This window comes from Coregonus lavaretus (genome assembly GCF_964263955.1).
Source record: "Coregonus lavaretus genome assembly, chromosome: 5".
Classification (NCBI taxonomy): Eukaryota; Metazoa; Chordata; class Actinopteri; order Salmoniformes; family Salmonidae; genus Coregonus; species Coregonus lavaretus.
Genome location: NC_139992.1, coordinates 59409051 through 59427218, shown reverse-complemented (window position 1 = coordinate 59427218; position 18168 = coordinate 59409051). Strand labels below are relative to the sequence as shown.

The 18168-nt window shown below is 45.6% G+C and overlaps 1 protein-coding gene across 1 annotated transcript in view; it reads right to left on the bottom strand.

Annotated features, from left to right (window-relative positions):
* Window positions 1–18168, bottom strand: part of LOC311129682 (melanophilin-like) — a gene marked incomplete at both ends in the record, with an annotated part of 144944 nt that overhangs the window by 36087 nt on the left and 90689 nt on the right. The window lies entirely within an intron of this gene.

Genomic DNA, 18168 nt, shown 5'->3' with positions numbered 1-18168 from the left:
TTCCACAGGCACAATTTGGTCCCGCAACTCTTCTAATGTAGGGTCAGTCCGTTGCGCCTCGATTAAATCGGAGCGGGATACAGATAACGGGATAACAGGGAAAACAGTAACAGACTTCTTTGTGGTATTCTCGTTAGCCAGTTCTGTGACCAAGTCGTCATGGATCATAGAACGCGTCACTGCACACGCAGAGAACACCTCTGGGAAGTTCTAAGCACTCTCATCAGGAATCCCTACAATTGAAGGCTTAGTGGAAACCACTAAAGATGGAAACACGATAGGCCACACACCCTCCCCAGCCAAGTTATTTCCAAGGATCACGTCAATACCCTCAATAGGCAATGAAGGACGCACTCCCACAACAACCTCACCTTTCACCAGTCCACAATCCAACATCAGTTTATGCAATGGAACTGACAGAGTGTTCAAACCTATTCCCCTAATTAGAACACTATTCCCCGAATCAGTCTCCGCAGAGAAGGGTAACACAGATTCCAACACAAATGATTCAGAGGCACCTGTGTCTCTTAGGATCTTTACTGGCACTAGGTTCTTACTTCCTAACATAGACACAAAACCCTCTGTAACGAAAGGTAAATAGTATGGAACAATATAGCCTTTCACATGGCTCTGGGCATGAGACAATGCGTCAGGAGTGAACTGATGTGGAACAGGCGCTGCTAACGCTGTAGGCCTCGATTTACCATAAGCACCTGTACTGAATTTACCCCTAGACCTAAGAATCGGACATTCATTTTTCCAATGACCTAATTCTTGACAGTAGTGACACTCTTGACCAAAGTCAGTTTTACCACGGGTATCAGGCTCAACCCTAGTTGAATGAAACTCTGCCCGGGAACCGAAGTATCTCGGCGAGCGAGGCCCAAATCTCTGCGAACGCCCCCACTCACTCCGAATACGGGGTTCTGCAAAAACATTTTTTTGAGTCAACACATATTCATCTGCCAAAACTGCAGCTTCAGCGACAGTCTTTATTTTTTGTTCGTTAATGTACGTCGCTATACGATCAGGGATTGTGTCCTTAAATTGTTCTAACATAATCAGATCACACAGCCCTTGGAAAGTCATAACTGCAGAGGCGGAACACCAGCGATTAAACTGTGAAGATAATATTCACGCAAACTCAACATGAGTCTGCTGATCATCCCTTTTTAAAGTTCTAAATCGTTGGCGGTAAGCCTCAGGGACCAATTCGTAACTCTGTAACACAGCCGTTTTAACCTTATCATAACTAACACTGTTGGCTACACTAAGAGCTGAATATGCTTCTTGCGCTTTACTAGTCAGCACACACTGCAACATCAAAGTGCGATCAGAATCAGGCCAACTCCTAGCGTTAGCAACACGCTCAAACAACGAAAAGAATGTCTCCGGGTCCTTTTCATTAAACTGGGGCAACAACCGTAAATTCCCAACAATATCAAATGTGTCTGGATTACGACCAAAAGAGGAACGACCCCTAGGTAACTCTGGATCACCTTCCCAGAGCAAACTCTGCCCTGAGAGCTTTCCTTCCCTAACCAACTCTAGTCGCTCTTGTTGCAGCTTGATTTTAGCACGCTCCATATCCTGTTTAAATTCCAATTCCCTTTCATATTTTACACGATCATGCTCCATTTTAGCTTGTTCATGCTCCATTTGTAACAGAAGCAGTTCTTTCTGCTGTTCAAAAAGAATACTACTATGACTAACCGATGGAGCGGTCATTGTAACATATCGGGGAGACAACGTGTCCTCAGCAGAGGCTGCCCCAGTGGTAACATCCAGAATACCACTCTCCATCAAATTGGCCTTCAATATTAACCTAATATAATTTTTTTGACGTTTATCACTAATTTCAACCTTGTAGTGTTCAGCAACCTTCAACAGCTGTTCTTTAGTACATAATTCTAACAGTTCTTCTGATGGAAAGCGAATGAACTCGTCTACATTAGACGCCATAATCAGGAAAAAAAAAAAATATATATATCATAATAAACTCGCTCAACCCCATCTGCTGAGCACACCAGACACAAGAGAAATGACAATCACACCGAGCACCACAGAAGAGAGATGGGATATAGAGCTTCCCCAAAACCTACAATAACTCAACCCTAGTCTTCGTGCAGATTCGCGGTGGGTAATTACGCACTGTAGCCCGCTGGCAAGGAATGAAACCCCCCAGCACGCTGGTAGATTCCCCCAAGCCACGGATGTGCCCCCGAGACAACTGCTCAGTCCACAGACACCACACAAAAATAACAAACATTTAACCATGCCCAACGTATCCCAAAACAAAACACGTCACTAAGCCTATCAGGGGAAAAAGCTATAGCTCCAGGTAGCAAATGTCATTACCCTACCCAATCTCCCACTGAGGTACACAGCCGATTGTACTCACCTCCGACCGATGTCCCAACAGCGAGTAGAGCAAGAGTTTCCAGGCTGGGCAGGGCCTGGAAACTAACCAATGTACTCTCTCCAACGCAGTACACAACCCAAAGGCAACCAATACTGGTCCTATCAAACTCAAACAAACTAACAAAATTTACAAAGAAAGACCCTACATAATTGGACATTAACTCCACGTTCTCCCAAACACAACCAGTTCAAGATCCCGGACGAACCCCCACTTGTCACGAACCGGCTCAAGTTCGTAACAAAAGGGAGACACGTGGAGACAAGGAATACTCAAAGTATATATTTATTAACTAAAGTAAACTAAATCAAATAACAATGGTGTGTGTAATCAGTAATCAGTAGTGTAAGTGAGTGTTTGCATGCATAAATGTAATATGGAAAGGTGTTGAGAGGTGCCAAAGCAACAACCAAAAAGCCACAAAAATACCACAACCAAAGTCAAAGTATCTGCCTGGAGAGAGTCTCGTCAATGAATGTGGAACAGGTCCATTTATGCTGGGACACACCCGGCCCAGGTGTTTCCCATGTAGCTGACGACCCTCCCAACTCCGCCCACCGGCATCCTAATAAGGAAACAAGAGCAAAGAGAGAATACGGCAGACAGAGTGGGAGGGTCGTCACATAACCTATAACAAACCTTGTTCAATCTCCTCAGGACTTTAAATGGCCCCACAAACTGCCGACCCAGCTTCCGGCAGGGCAGGCGAAGGGGCAGGTTTCGGGTCGAGAGCCAGACCCGATCTCCCGGTGCAAACACCGGAGCCTCACTGCGGTGGCGATCGGCGCTCGCCTTTTGTCGCCTGATAGCCCGCTGAAGGTGTACATGCGCAGCGTTCCAGGTCTCTTCCGAGCGCCGGAACCACTCGTCCACCGCAGGAGCTTCGATCTGGCTCTGATGCCAAGGTGCCAGGACCGGCTGATAACTTAACACACACTGAAAAGGCGTAAGGTTAGTTGAGGAGTGGCGAAGTGAGTTTTGGGCTATCTCTGCCCAGGGGATATATCCCGACCACTCCCCCTGCTGGTCCTGGCAATAGGACCTCAGAAACCTACCCACATCCTGGTTCACTCTCTCCACCTGCCCATTACTCTCGGGGTGAAAAACTGAGGTTAGGCAATCGAGACCCCCAGACATTCCATGAACGCCCTCCAGACTCTAGAGGTGAACTGGGGACCCCGATCTGACACTATATCCTCAAGTTACTCCGTAGTGCCGGAAGACGTTTGTAAACAGGGCGTCAGCAGTTTGTAGGCTGTAGGGAGACCTGGAATAGGAATGAGATGGCAGGCCTTCGAAAACCGATCCACAACGACCAAGATCGTAGTGTTCCCCTGTGAGGGGGGAAGGTCCGTGACAAAGTCCACCGATAGATGAGACCACGGCCGTTGTAGAACGGGTAGGGGTTGTAATTTCCCTCTGGGCAGGAGTCTAGGTGCCTTACACTGGGCGCACACCGAGCAGGAGGAAACATAAACCCTCACGTCCTTGGCTAAAGTGGGCCACCAGTACTTCCCACTAAGACAGTGCACTGTCCGACCGATGCCAGGATGACCAGAGGAGGGTGACGTGTGAGCCCAATAGATCAATCGAACCTCGAGCGGCACGTACATCCGACCCTCCGGACACTGGGGGGGGGAGTAGGCTCGGTATGTAACGCCCGCTCGATGTCCGCATCAACCTTCCACACCACCGGTGAACCAGACACGACGCCGGGAGTTTGGGAGTGGGCTCAATGGACCTCTCCTCTGTGTCATATAGTCGGGACAGGGCGTCTGCCTTAGCCTTCTGGGAACCTGGTCTGTAAGTGAGCGTAAACACAAATCGAGTGAAAAACATAGCCCATCTTGCCTGACGAGGGTTCAACCTCCTCGCCGCCCGGATGTACTCCAGGTTACGATGGTCAGTCAAAATGAGGAAAGGGTGTTTAGCCCCCTCAAGGCAATGCCTCCACACCTTCAGGGCTTGAACCACAGCTAACAGCTCCCTGTCCCCCACATCATAATTGCGCTCTGCCGGACTGAGCTTCTTAGAAAAGAAAGCACAGGGGCGGAGTTTTGGTGGCATACCCGAGCACTGAGACAGTACAGCACCGATCCCAGCCTCGGACGCATCCACCTCAACTTGGAATGCCAAGGAAGGATCCGGATGAGCCAGCACCGGAGCCGAAGTGAACAGGTCCTTCAGATGCCTAAAAGCCCTGTCCGCCTCAGCCGACCACTGCAGACGCACAGGCCCTCCCTTTAGCAAGGAGGTAATGGGAGCCGCTACCTGCCCAAAGCCCCGGATAAACCTCCGGTAGTAATTGGCAAAACCCAAGAACCGCTGCACCTCCTTCACCGTGGTTGGAGTCTGCCAATTACGCACGGCCGAAACACGGTCAATCTCCATCTCCACACCTGACGCGGACAAGCGGTGTCCCAGGAAGGAGATGGACTCTTGGAAGAACAGACATTTCTCCGCCTTCACATACAGGTCATGCTCCAACAGTCTACCAAGCACCCGACGAACCAGGGACACATGCTCGGCTCGTGTAGCGGAGTATATTAGAATGTCATTGATATACACCACTACACCCTGTCCATGCAGGTCCCGGAAAATGTCATCCACGAACGATTGGAAGACTGAAGGAGCATTCATCAGACCGTATCGCATGACGAGGTACTCATAGTGCCCCGAGGTGGTACTAAATGCTGTCTTCCACTCATCTCCCTCCCGATTACGCACTAGGTTGTACGCGCTCCTGAGATCCAATTTTGTGAAGAAGCGCGCCCTGTGCAATGACTCCGTCATACTAGCAATCAGAGGTAGTGGATAGCTGTATTTTATTGTGATCTGATTTAGACCACGGTAGTCAATGCACGGGTGTAAACCACCATCCTTCTTCTTCACAAAAAAAGAAACTCGATGACGCAGGGGAAGTGGACGGCCGTATGTAACCCTGTCTCAGATATTCGGTGACATATGTCTCCATAGCCACCGTCTCCTCCTGAGACAGAGGATACACGTGACTCCAGGGAAGCACAGCGCCTACCTGGAGGTTTATCGCACAATCCCCCTGTCGATGGGGTGGTAATTGAGTCGCCTTCTTTTTTACAGAAGGTGAGAGCCAAATCGGCATATTCAGGCGGAATGTGCATGGTGGGAACTTGGTTCGGACTTTCCACTGTCGTTGCCCCTACGGAAACACCTACACACCTCCCCAAGCACTGATCAGACCATCCCTTGAGAGCCCTCTGTTGCCATGAAATAGTGGGGTCATGAGAAGCTAACCAGGGAAGCCCCAACACCACGGGAAACGCAGGAGAATCAATCAGATACAAACTAATTATCTCCTCATGCCCCTCCTGCGTTTTCATCCTGAAAGGCGCTGTGACTTCCCTAATCAACCCTGACCCTAAAGGGCGGCTATCTAGGGCATGGATAGGGAAGGGCACATCGACTGGCACAACAGGAATCCCTAACTTATGGGCAAACTGACGATCGATAAAGTTCCCAGCTGCGCCTGAATCTACTAGCGCCTTATGCTGGGACTGAGGAGAAAACTCGGGAAACACAACATTCATACACATATGCGCAACAGGGAGCTATGGGTGAGTTGGTTGCCTACTCACCTGGAATGGCTCATCAGTGCGCTGCCTACTGCCTCGACTCCTAGGAGACCCTCCCCAGCACCGACCATCTGTGTGTCCTCTGCGGCCACAGTTGGTGCAGGGGACGGCCCCTCTCCTGGTCTCCCTCATGGCAGCACCTCCGAGCTCCATAGGGGTAGACTCGGAAGTGCTGGGGGATGGAATGGACGGCCCCTGATCCGGACGTCCGCGGGTAGCCAACAGGGTATCCAGTCGTATCGACATGTCCACCAGTTGGTCCAGGCTTAGGTTGGTGTCCCTGCAGGCCAATTCCCGACGCACGTCCTCCCTCAAGCTACATCGGTAGTGGTCGATGAGGGCCCACTCATTCCATCCCACGTTGGCAGCCAGAGTCCGAACGTCCAGTGCGAATTCCTGCGCGCTCCTCTTCCCCTGTCTGAGGTGGACTAGACGCTCACCCGCCGCTTTTCCCTCTGGTGGATGATCGAATACCGCCCTAAAGCGGCAGGTGAACTCCGCATAGCTGACAGTAGCGGCGTCTATTCCCCCCCACTCGGCGTTGGCCCACTCCAGTGCTTTACCGGACAGACAGGAGATGAGGGCGGACACGCTCTCGTATCCCGAGGGGGCTGGGTGGATGGTTGCCAGGTAGAGTTCTACCTGGAGCAGAAAACCCTGACACCCGGCAGCTGTGCCGTTATAAGCCCTCGGGAGCGAGAGCCGAATCCCACTGGACCCCGGAGGTGAAGCGATGGGTATCGATGATGGTGGTGGTGTAATCGGAGGAGGTATAGGAAGACCTCCTCTCTCCCATCGCTCCATGGTGTTCACCACACGTTCCATGGCGGTGCCGAGAGCCTGGATCATGGCCGCTTGTTGTTGTACGCGTTCTTCCATTGATCCGGCTGGCACCACTGCTCCTGCTGACTCCATGTCGTAGGTGTGTGATTCTGTCAAAGGCGTCAGTGAATTGCGGTGGGCGAAGTCAAACGCAGGACACAGAGCTGATCCGAAAACGTACTTTAGGAAATAACCCGCACACTAACGACTGCGATCACGAATACAATCACACACAACACACAGTGTAAGACAGAGGGTTAAATAGGGAAGACAATACAACATAATGGGAAACAGGTGTACACAATCAAGACAGAACAAGTCGAACACAGAAACATAGATCGGTAGCAGCTAGTACTCCGGTGACGACGAACGCCGAAGCCTGCCCGAGCAAGGAGGAGGGGCAGCCTCGGCTGAATCCGTGACAATTGGCTTGAAAATCTATGGCAAGACTTGAAAATGGCTGTCTAGCAATGATCAACAACCAACTTGACAGAGCTTGAAACCATTTTTTAAGAATAATGTGCAAATATTGTACAATCCAGGTGTGCAAAGCTTTTAAAGACTCACAGAAAGACTCACAGCTGTAATCGCTGCCAAAGTTGATTCTAACGTTTATTGACTCAGGGATGTGAATACTTATGTAAATGAGATATTTCTGTATTTCATTTTCAATAAATTAGGAAACATTTCTAAAAACATGTTTCACTTTGTCATTGTATTGTGTGTAGATGGGTGAGATTTTTTATTTATTAAAAAAATATTGAATTCAGGCTGTAACATAACAAAATGTGGGATTAGTCAAGGGATATTAATACTTTCTAAAGGCACTTTATCTGAAGCAGTGTGTTCCCACCCAAACCACTAAATTCTGAAAAACATTTCCACAATTATTGAGAGGTCCTCACATACAATGAATCGCACAAAACCATAACAGGAGTCCATCACTAGAGCTGAGATTTAAAAGCTTTTATAGAAAACAAAAGTCGATTTAAAACAATATGTACTTTTCTGTGAGGTTTGGTGTCATAATTTACTATATCAAACAAAACCGCATTCCTTTCAATTTTAATGAATGGGTGCTTTTTGACCCACCATTTATGCTATCTGCATTTTATATATACACTGAACAAAAATATAAACGCAACATGCAACAATTAATGATTTTACTTAGTTTCAGTTCATATAAGGAAAATCAGTCAATTGAAATAAATGCATTAGGCTTTAATCTATGGATTTCACATGACTTGACAGGGGTGCAGCCATAGGTTGACCTTGGAGGGCATAGGCCTTGGAGGGCATAGGCCAAACCACTTGGCAGCCAGGCCTACCCACTGGGGAGCCAGGCCCACCCAATCAGAATGAGTTTTTCCCCACAAAAGGGCTTTATTAAAGACATTTTACATCCCTCACTAACATGGATGTAAACAAATTTGTGCACAAAATTTGAGATAAATGCATTTTTTGTGCGTGGAATTTTTATTTCAGCTCATGAAACATGGGACCAACACTTTACATGTTGCGTTTATATTTTTGTTCAGTGTACACTACATGACCAAACATATGTGGACACCTGCTCATCAAACAACTCAATCCAAAATCATGGGCATTAATATGGAGTTGGTCCCCCCCTTTGCTGCTACAGTGAGGGAAAAAAGTATTTGATCCCCTGCTGATTTTGTATGTTTGCCCACTGACAAAGACATGATCAGTCTATAATTGTAATGGTAGGTTTATTTGAACAGTGAGAGACAGAATAACAACAAACAAATCCAGAAAACCGCATGTCAAAATTTTTATAAATTGATTTGCATTTTAATGAGGGAAATATTCATGAAGCTCCCGACGAACAGTTCTTGTGCTGAAGTTGCTTCCAGAGGCAGTTTGGAACTTGATAGTGAGTGTTGCAACCAAATACATACTTTTTTATGCATAGTGTATGTACAGCACCAGTTTGATTGAATCTAGCTCTTGATTTGAAAACACAAGATGAATGCTTAGTCTACCAGTACACAACAGACAGATCATATGCCGGAAGAGCTAACATAGACACTTCTGAGAAAGGCTTGCCATTGGCTGCCGATAAGAGTTTGGAGACTGATGCACAGATTGATGTCACGGCTTCTTTTGATCGCTGACAAACACGTTGCTCTGCTGTTGGCACACTTGTCTGCGCTGCTCTCTTCTCTTCTTTTCAACGTCTCCCTAACTTCCCTAGTGTTGCCCAGCTGTGAGACTAATTTAGCACGATACAGGATATCTCAATCTTTTCTAAGGTGGGAATGAGAGAGAGTACAACTGGGATTGAGAAGATAAAGCTCTTTGATATTGTGACAGACTATCGTCTTAATGCCCTTTTGTTTTGTTGTTTTCTTTGGCCTTATCTACTCCTCAGTGGTAGATGGTCTGATTGGTTCGGGAAACATTGATATTTGCTAAAATGTTTATTTAAAAAATATATGTTGTGTTTTCTGTCTCCTATCTTCTGATAAATAACTTGATACAAGTAGTGAAATAAGCTACATTTATGTTGTGGAGAGGACATTGATTGATTGATTGATTCACTGATAAAATGACCAACTAATTAGTTTAGTATTTTTGCTTGATTGACAGATGTAAACATAACCATGTCAATAATCGTACATGTACAGTGACTATCATAAGTATTCACCTCCCTTGGATTTTGTCAAATTTTGTTGCGTTACAAAGTGGGAATTAAATGGATTACATCGTGATTTTTTTTTGGCTACGTAAAGTGAAAGAGCTGTATCTCGCACCTCAGCTAATGTGAGGTGTAGCTATCCCAACATCTCCTTTCCAACTGAAATCCGCAGGTCGTGGCCAACCCTATGCCGCCCCACTTATTCTGTAGTGTTTTCACTGTGAACGAAAAAAAGGGGGTTGAGCCCTGAGCTGCTTTGGGCTGACCTTCTGGGCAAGGTGTGTCTTTGCACTAAATCCCATCTACTCGAATTACCCTGCTGCCCCAGACCTGGAAAGGAAGTGAAAGTCACTTGCAACCTAATGCTACAGCCGCCAGAAACAAACAGAGCAGACGAAGCCAACTAGCATCATTTTCTGTTCTTGGATCTAAATCAACTCGACCCCAATAGAGAAAAAGAAGCGAGAACGACTGCTCATGACCAATCCATAAACCGGATAAACATTGGAATGAATTTTGAAAGGTGGAAGAGTGATTCCAAAATGGCCACCGTTCTCACTTGTAAGTGTTGGGTTGCGTTTTTAGCCTGATAGCTACGTTAGTTGCTAACCTTAGTGGGTTCATTGTTCAAGCTAGCTAACAAGGCTACTTAGCTAGCTAACATCTTCTGTATTCTGACTGTTTTGTATTCAAAGGAATCCAACAATAGCATCATGTAGCTACACTGCATAAACCCCACAAGATGCCCAATGCCTTTATTTCAACTAGCTAATGTTAGCTAGCTAAAGCTAGATATGCAGATTGGTGACATGATAGTGTGTTTCATTTGTTGATGATAATGCTAGCTACCTAGGTGGTTGACAGCATTTTCGGCCCAGGACCACCCCAAACAATGTGGTTGTGCAAACCCAAACACAAGAAGTTCTCACAACCAACAGAAAATAAACCCAATACGTAACATGATCAACTTAAATGCGTCCTTGTGGCTTTCTCCAATTTAAATATGGTGTTTACTGGCTGTCAACACCCCAATACAATAGTAATCCTTACAAGACAAAAAAGGCACTTTAACATTTACAATTTTTCTATTATACTTATTCCCTCGGGACGAGCCAATCCAAAACAAAACGTACATCTACAATACGGCAAAACGTGCAGCCAAACCAAAATGTGCACCAGGTCTACTCACTGGCTAAACACAAAAATCGTATTGACTGCCCACCCTCGAAAGAACAAGTTGTCCTTACCACGGACATGCCAAACTTCAAGGGGAAACTCCTGCAACATCAGACTCCAGTGAAAGGAGTCAGCGTTTTGTGGATCTAGTCTTTTGCAGGAATACGAGAGGATTATGATCTGTATAGACAACTAGCGGGGTAGAAGCTGACACAAAATCTCAAAGTGCTGAAGAGCCAGGATCAAAGCGAACACTTCTTTCTTGATGGTGGAGTAGTGTTTTTGATAGGAGGCTAACTTCTTCAGAAAGTACCCCACAGGGTACTCGATACCACTGTCTTGCTGTATGAACATAGCACCTGCTCCTTAATTACTGGCATGTGTACAAAGAAAATGGAGAATGGCAATCTGGAGCAGCAAGCACCGGTGAGGAGACTAAAATGGCTCTTGTCTTCTAAAACGCCACTTGACAGTCTGAGTTCCAACGAAAAGTGACTTTGGGACTGGTCAAATCCGTAAGCGGGCAACAGCCTGGGCAAAGTTCTTCCAAAATGCCCGGTAGTAGCCAGCCATCCCCATGAATTGGCGCAGGTCCTGGCGAGAAGTTGGCACAGGAAGGTTATTGATGCCATGACCGGTCGACTTTTCCTTGGCCCACCACTTTTCCGAGGTATTTCCCTGTTGCTTGGGCGATTTCACTCTTTGACAGGTTAACTGTCAAGTTGGCAGATGCAAATAGTTTGAACAGGCTCCATAATGTCCTGAAGGTGTTCTGGCCAGGTGGCACTTAATACTACCACATCGTCCAGATATGCCTTAGCATTTTCCAGATCACATAGAACGACCTTTGAAACGTGGCCCCTGCATTTTGCAACCCATCAGGAGTGACAAAAGCCGACAGCTCAGAGGGACCTGCCAATATACCTTCAGCAGATTTAACTTGCTAACGTACTTAGCAGTGCCAGCACGGTCCACACAATCGTCGACCCTAGGCAAAGGGTATGTGTCTGGCTTAGTAACAGCATTGAGCTTGTGAAAATCGTAACAAAAATGCAGAGACCCATCCGCCTTAAGTACTAATATACAGGGCGACCTCCTGTTGCCATGTTGTGCAATGCCGTGCGCAAGCATGAACTCCACCTCGCTGTGGAGTTTCTCACTCTTTTCAGGGTTTACTCGATAGGCATGCTGTTTATTTCGGGGCAGAGTCCCAAACATCAATGTCTTGCTCTAGTACATTTGTCTGAGTTGGCACATCTGCGAATAAACCCTGATATTCTAAAAGCAGTGCAGCAATGTCGTCTTTTTCCTCTGTAGACAAGTGTGCCAAAAAGCCATCATGGCTAGAGTCAACAGTGACGGCAGTGGCTACAGGCAGAGGATCGCTACCGGTTCCCGCAGACTTCTCTGCCAGATTGCAACAGGAGATGTATGGCTTCAACATGTTGACATGACACAGCCTGTTTTTTGTCTCTGCTCCGGTGTGGCAGTAAGGTAATCCAGATTAATAACTTTTCTCTCTATGGGGTAAGAGCCTGAAAAGCGAGCTTACAACGGTGACATCGGGCCATTCGATCATACCAGACTTTCATTTTGGTTTGAGTCTTTTCCATATTATCACTGGCAAACTCAAAGGCACGGTTCAATCTGTATTGAAAAGTGCTTACCTGCTCCAACGGACCTCTCACATAATGTCCAACCACGAGCTCATTCAGACTGAAACCGACAGACTCCTGAACATCCTCCAATGCTGCAAATAGCACTAGGGCCACCCCTTCATCCCGGTCTTTCTCGAACTCAAAGCAGTAAGCTCTCAACATAGACTTCAAAGTCTGATGAAATATCTCAAGAGCGCCTTGAGACTGGCTGATATGCACTAGAGGGGTATTTGGTATTTATTAGGATCCCCATTAACTGTTGCAAAAGCAGCAGCTACTCTCCCTGGGGTCCACACAAAACATGAAACATGAAACATGAAACATGACATAATACAGAACATGAATAGACAAGAGCAGCTCAACGACAGAACTACATACATTTGTTAAAAAGGCACACGTAGCCTACATATCAATACATACACAATCTATCTAGGTCAAATAGGGGAGAGGCGTTGTGCCGTGAGGTGTTGCTTTATCTGTTTTTTGAAAACAGGTTTGTTGTTTATTTGAGCAATATGAGATGGAACGGAGTTCCATGCAATAATGGCTCTATTTAATACTGTACGCTTTCTTGAATTTGTTCTGGATTTGGGGACTGTGAAAAGACCCCTGGTGGCATGTCTGGTGGGGTAAGTGTGTGTGTCAGAGCTGTGTGTAAGTTGACTATGCAAACAATTTAGGATATTCAACACATTAATGTTTCTTATAAAAAAAAGAAGTGATGCAGTCAGTCTCCTCAGCTCTTAGCCAAGAGAGACAGGCATGCATAGTATTTATATCAGCCCTCTGATTACACGCCAAGTAATTTAGTCTCCTCAACTTGTTCAACAGCCACACCATTCATTACCAGATTCAGTTGAGGTCTAGAACTTATGGAATGATTTGTACTAAATACAATACTCTTAGTTTTAGAGATATTCAGGACCAGTTTATTAGTGGCCACCCATTCCAAAACAGACTGCAACTCTTTGTTAAGGGTTTCAGTGACTTCATTAGCTGTATTTGCTGATGCGTATATGGTTGAAGCATACATGGACACACATGCTTTGTTTAATGCCAGTGGCAGGTCATTGGTAAAAATAGAAAAGAGTAGAGGGCCTAGAGAGCTGCCCTATGGTACACCACACTTTACATGTTTGACATTAGAGAAGCTTCCATTAAAGAAAACCCTTTGAGTTCTATTAGTTAGATAGCTCTGAATCCATGATATGGCAGAGGTTGAAAAACCATGACACATAAATTTTTTCAACAACAGGTTATGGTCAATAATATCAAAGGCTGCACTGAAGTCTAACAGTACAGCTCCCACAATCTTCTTATTATCAATTTATTTCAACCAATCATCAGTCATTTGTGTCAGTGCAGTACATATTGAGTGCCCTTCCCTATAAGCATGCTGAAAGTCTGTTAATTTGTTTACAGAGAAATAGCATTGTATTTGGTCAAACACCATTTTTTCCAATAGTTTGCTAAGAGCTGGCAGCAAGCTTATAGGTCTGCTGTTAGAACCAGTAAAGGCCGCTTTATCATTCTTGGGTAGCAGAATTACTTTGGCTTCCCTCCAGGCCTGAGGACAAAGACTTTCCTCTAGTCTCAGATTAAAGATATGACAAATAGGAGTGGCTATAGAGTCAGCTACCATCCTCAGGAGCTTTCCATCTAAGTTGTCAATGCCAGGAGGTTTTTCATTATTGATCGATAACAATAATTTTTCCACCTCTCCCACACTAACCTTACAAAATTCAAACTTGCAATGCTTTTCTTTAATTATTTGTTTTTTTATGCATGAATACGATGGCTCACTGTTCATTGTTGGCATTTCCTGCCTAAGTTTGCCCACATTACCAATGAAGTAATCATTAAAAAAATTAGCAACATCAAACAGTTTTTCAATTCCTCATCTATCTGTGGAGCCTTAACAGTTCTAACAGTCAGTTTCCTAACAGGTGCATGTTTAGCAATAATTGGAAGAAGCAATTTGATCCAAAAAAAATGTGATCGATACATGTGGATGATCTTGTTCCTGTAGTGTTTGTAAACACCCTAGTAAATTGATTAATAACCTGAACCAGATTACAGGTACTGGTTACAGTAAGAAGCTTCCTCTTGAGCGGACAGCTTGTTGAAAACCAGTCAATATTCAGGTCCCCAAGAAAGTAGACCTCTCTGTTTACATCACATACACTATCAAGCATTTCACACATATTATTTATATACTGACTGTTCGCACTTGGTGGCCTACAGCAACACCCCAAAAGAAAAGGCTTTAGATGTGGCAAGTGAACCTGCAACCACAACACTTCAAAAACACTTGACATAAGATCTTCTCTAAGCATTACAGGGATATGGCTCTGAATATATACAGCAACACCTCCCCATAAGCATTCATATTATTGTAGTACTACTGCTGTATCATCTAATGAATTATCTAAGTGAGTCTCAGAAATGTCTAATATATGAATGTTATCTGATGTTAGCAAGTTATTGATTTCATGAACCTTATTTCTAAGGCTACATATATTAATATGGGCTATTTTCAGCCCTTTCCTGGGTAGCTTATCAGAGATAGACATAATATTGAAAAGAGCAAACAAAGCAATATACATTCAGCAGTCAATTAATCAATTGGTGTGTGTGTGTGCTGCGGGGTTCAAGATACGAACCCATAGGCTTGGCTCTCTCATCCCTTCCAGGCTTCTGGGAGGGAGGGTGGACAATGAGCCTCTCATGGCGGATGTAAGCAATGTCCCCATGCGCTCTGGCAGCTTTCATGGCTGGGATAAGTTATTTCCTCTTCTGGCGCACAGCTTCACGATAGTCCTCGTTGAGAAAGATATACGTTCCCCTCAAGTTCTTGGCTCTTTTTTGAACAGCTCCCTTGTCCTTGAACCTCAGGAACTTAACCACTATCGGCCTGGGCCTGTCACCTGGGCCGGTGGTGGGTTTTCCAGTCCTGTGGGCGCGCTCCACCTCCATCTTCCTGTGGTCCATCTTCATATTCTCAGAGATAATTTCCCTCACTTTGTCCTCAGACTCCGTCCAGGTCTCATGTGGAGATTCTGCAATTCCGTCCACAACCATGTTGTTATGCCTTGATTGTCCCTCGAGAGTCTGATTTATCCATAATTGTTATCATGGATTCACAGACAGAACTGATGTCCTCTCTCAATGATTTACAGATTGCTGTAATCTTGCCATTCTCCTGTTTCAACTCACCAAGCTGACCCTGGGAGAACTGCAAACTGTTCTTTAGGTCCTGGACCTCTCTGGTCAGGTCGTCCATTAATTTATTAGTCTAATCCACCAGTATTTGGACAAAGCACTTGAAGCTGCTTGTAGAACTATTTTTGTTTGTTTAAAATATCCTTCACGTGTGATAGAGAGACACCACTGTCCTCGAAAATGGTACTCCCGCCGGCTTTGGTCTTTGTCATGGTAGCTAGCAATGTAGGCTACGCTGTTACTCCTCGCAGTTCCAGACAGGGCAGGTCACAGGGAAGATTGAAAACAACAAACAGCAGGGATCTAGACAGCCACAAACCCGGGACAATCAGTGGTCCCAGCCACAATGTCTAAATGCGTCGCGGGCTGTGTTAAAGCCCTCAAGAAAACCCAGCTAGCTTGATATGCTGCTAGCTATCAGCTAGACTAGCTGCAACGCCAAATAGCTCCTCAGACCCGTCCTTGGTCAGCAGGATCACTGGACAGAGACTAGCAATCCCAGCAAATGATCCAAACTAAAAAGTTGCTGTAATGGGTAACACCCAACTTGCTTGAAAACCTTTGACATGAAATGTTTACCTTGGTCTGACTGCACTATCTGTGGAAGCCCAAAGGGCCTTAACAATACTGGGAGCTGTGATATTCCTCAGTAGAATGGCTTTGCGGAAACGAGTAGCAGCACACATGATGGTTAAGAGAAGTTGGTAACCACTCTTTGATTTGGGCAAAACACGAACACAGTCCACCAGAATCCTGCTGAAAAGGTATAGGCTGCAAAGGTGCAACCGGCACAGTTTGGTTCGGTTAACCCATCAGCTGGCAAACGAAACAGGATATACAGGAAACCACAACATCCTTTTTCAGACCAGGCCTGAAGAAGTTACACAAGATATAGTCATATGTCTGTTGACCACAAGAAATGCCATACTACCATTGTGAGCCAACCTCAGTATCTCTTGTCGGAGTGTAACTGGAATGACTTGAGATATACTGGGCAAATCGTCTTGCCCAGAAGTGGCGTGGGAACGCCATTTCCTCATCAGAACACCATCTCTGTCAAAATAACAAAAACTTAAATCAAACTCCTCCTCTGGACATATCTCAGCAAAAATAGGAATTAGCTGTTACCTATACATACTGTAGATGTGTCAACTGTAGGGGTCACCTTTGGTTTTTTTAAAGGACAGGTCATCTCAGGCAGTTTACCGATGTCAGGACCACACAAAGTCCCAGAAAGGTCAAACATGGTGGGATCACTGACATCCTCCTCAACACTGCCCTCTGCAATCTTCTTAGCCATAGCACGTGTAGCAGTACATGCTAGAAACACTAGGGTATTTCTCTGATAACCCACCAGGTTCCTCTACTCTGGGCACCTTACAAACAACAGAATTTTAGCACAACCCTCCCTCCAGCCAAATCATTGCCCAAAATGAATGAGACCCCTATACAGGTAGGCAAGGCTTCACTCCAACAACCTCAGGACCAAAAACAAGATCAGACTCGAGTTCCACATTATACAAATTAACTTCCATGCAGCCCATCTCCATGCCTTGAACTAACACTGTAATAAATTGCTGAAGTATCAGACAAAGGCAAAACACCCTCCAAAATTAAGGACAGTTTATCCCTTGCTGCTATAACAGCCTCCGCTCTTCTGGGAAGGCTTTCCACTAGATGTTAGAACATTGCTACGGGGACTTGCTTCCATTCAGCCACAAGAGCATTAGTGAGGTCGGGCACTGATGTTGGGCGAATAGGCCTGGCTCAGAGTCGTTGTTCCAATTCATCCCAAAGGTGTTCGATGGGGTTGAGGTCAGGGCTCTGTGCAGGCCAGTCAAGTTCTTCCAAACCGATCTCGACAAACCATTTCTGTACGGAATTCGCTTTGTGCATGGGGGCATTGTCATGCTGAAGCAGGAAAGGGTCTTCCCCAAACTGTTGCCACAAAGTTGGAAGCACAGAATCGTGTAGAATGTCATAGTATGCTGTAGCGTTACGATTTACCTTCACTGGAACTAAGGGGCCTAGCCTGAACCATGAAAAACAGCCCCAGTCCATTATTCCTCCACCTCCAAACTTTAGAGTTGGCATTATACATTCGGGCACATAGTGTTCTCCTGGCATCCGCCAAACCCAGATTAGTCGTTCGGACTGCCTGATGGTGAAGCGTGATCCATCACTCCAGATAATGCGTTTCCACTGCTCCAGAGTCCAATGGCGTCAAGCTTTACACCACCAGGGTCCTAAAAGACACCCACCATGCAATGTTCCCTCTAATTGTTTTGGGCACTGAGCAGATTTCAGGTCTGCTGAGCCCAAACTTGAATATTGTGAAAGTTCTGTGCAACTTCCAGTGCGTGTTTACTGTGGACACTGAGGCTGTACCCGCTTTAAGTTACAGTTTTAACAATGGCCATGTAGGCTACTGTGGCTATTTGATCATAATGTAGGCCTACCCGAGTGGCTTACCATCAAAAACAATGGAGAAAATGCATCCCATAACATTTTAACATGGAAATAGCCGTTCTATCATTCAGCCTACAGTAGCAGCCAATGTGTGGTGTTCAATGTAGGCCTACATTCCATTAAACTTTTGGA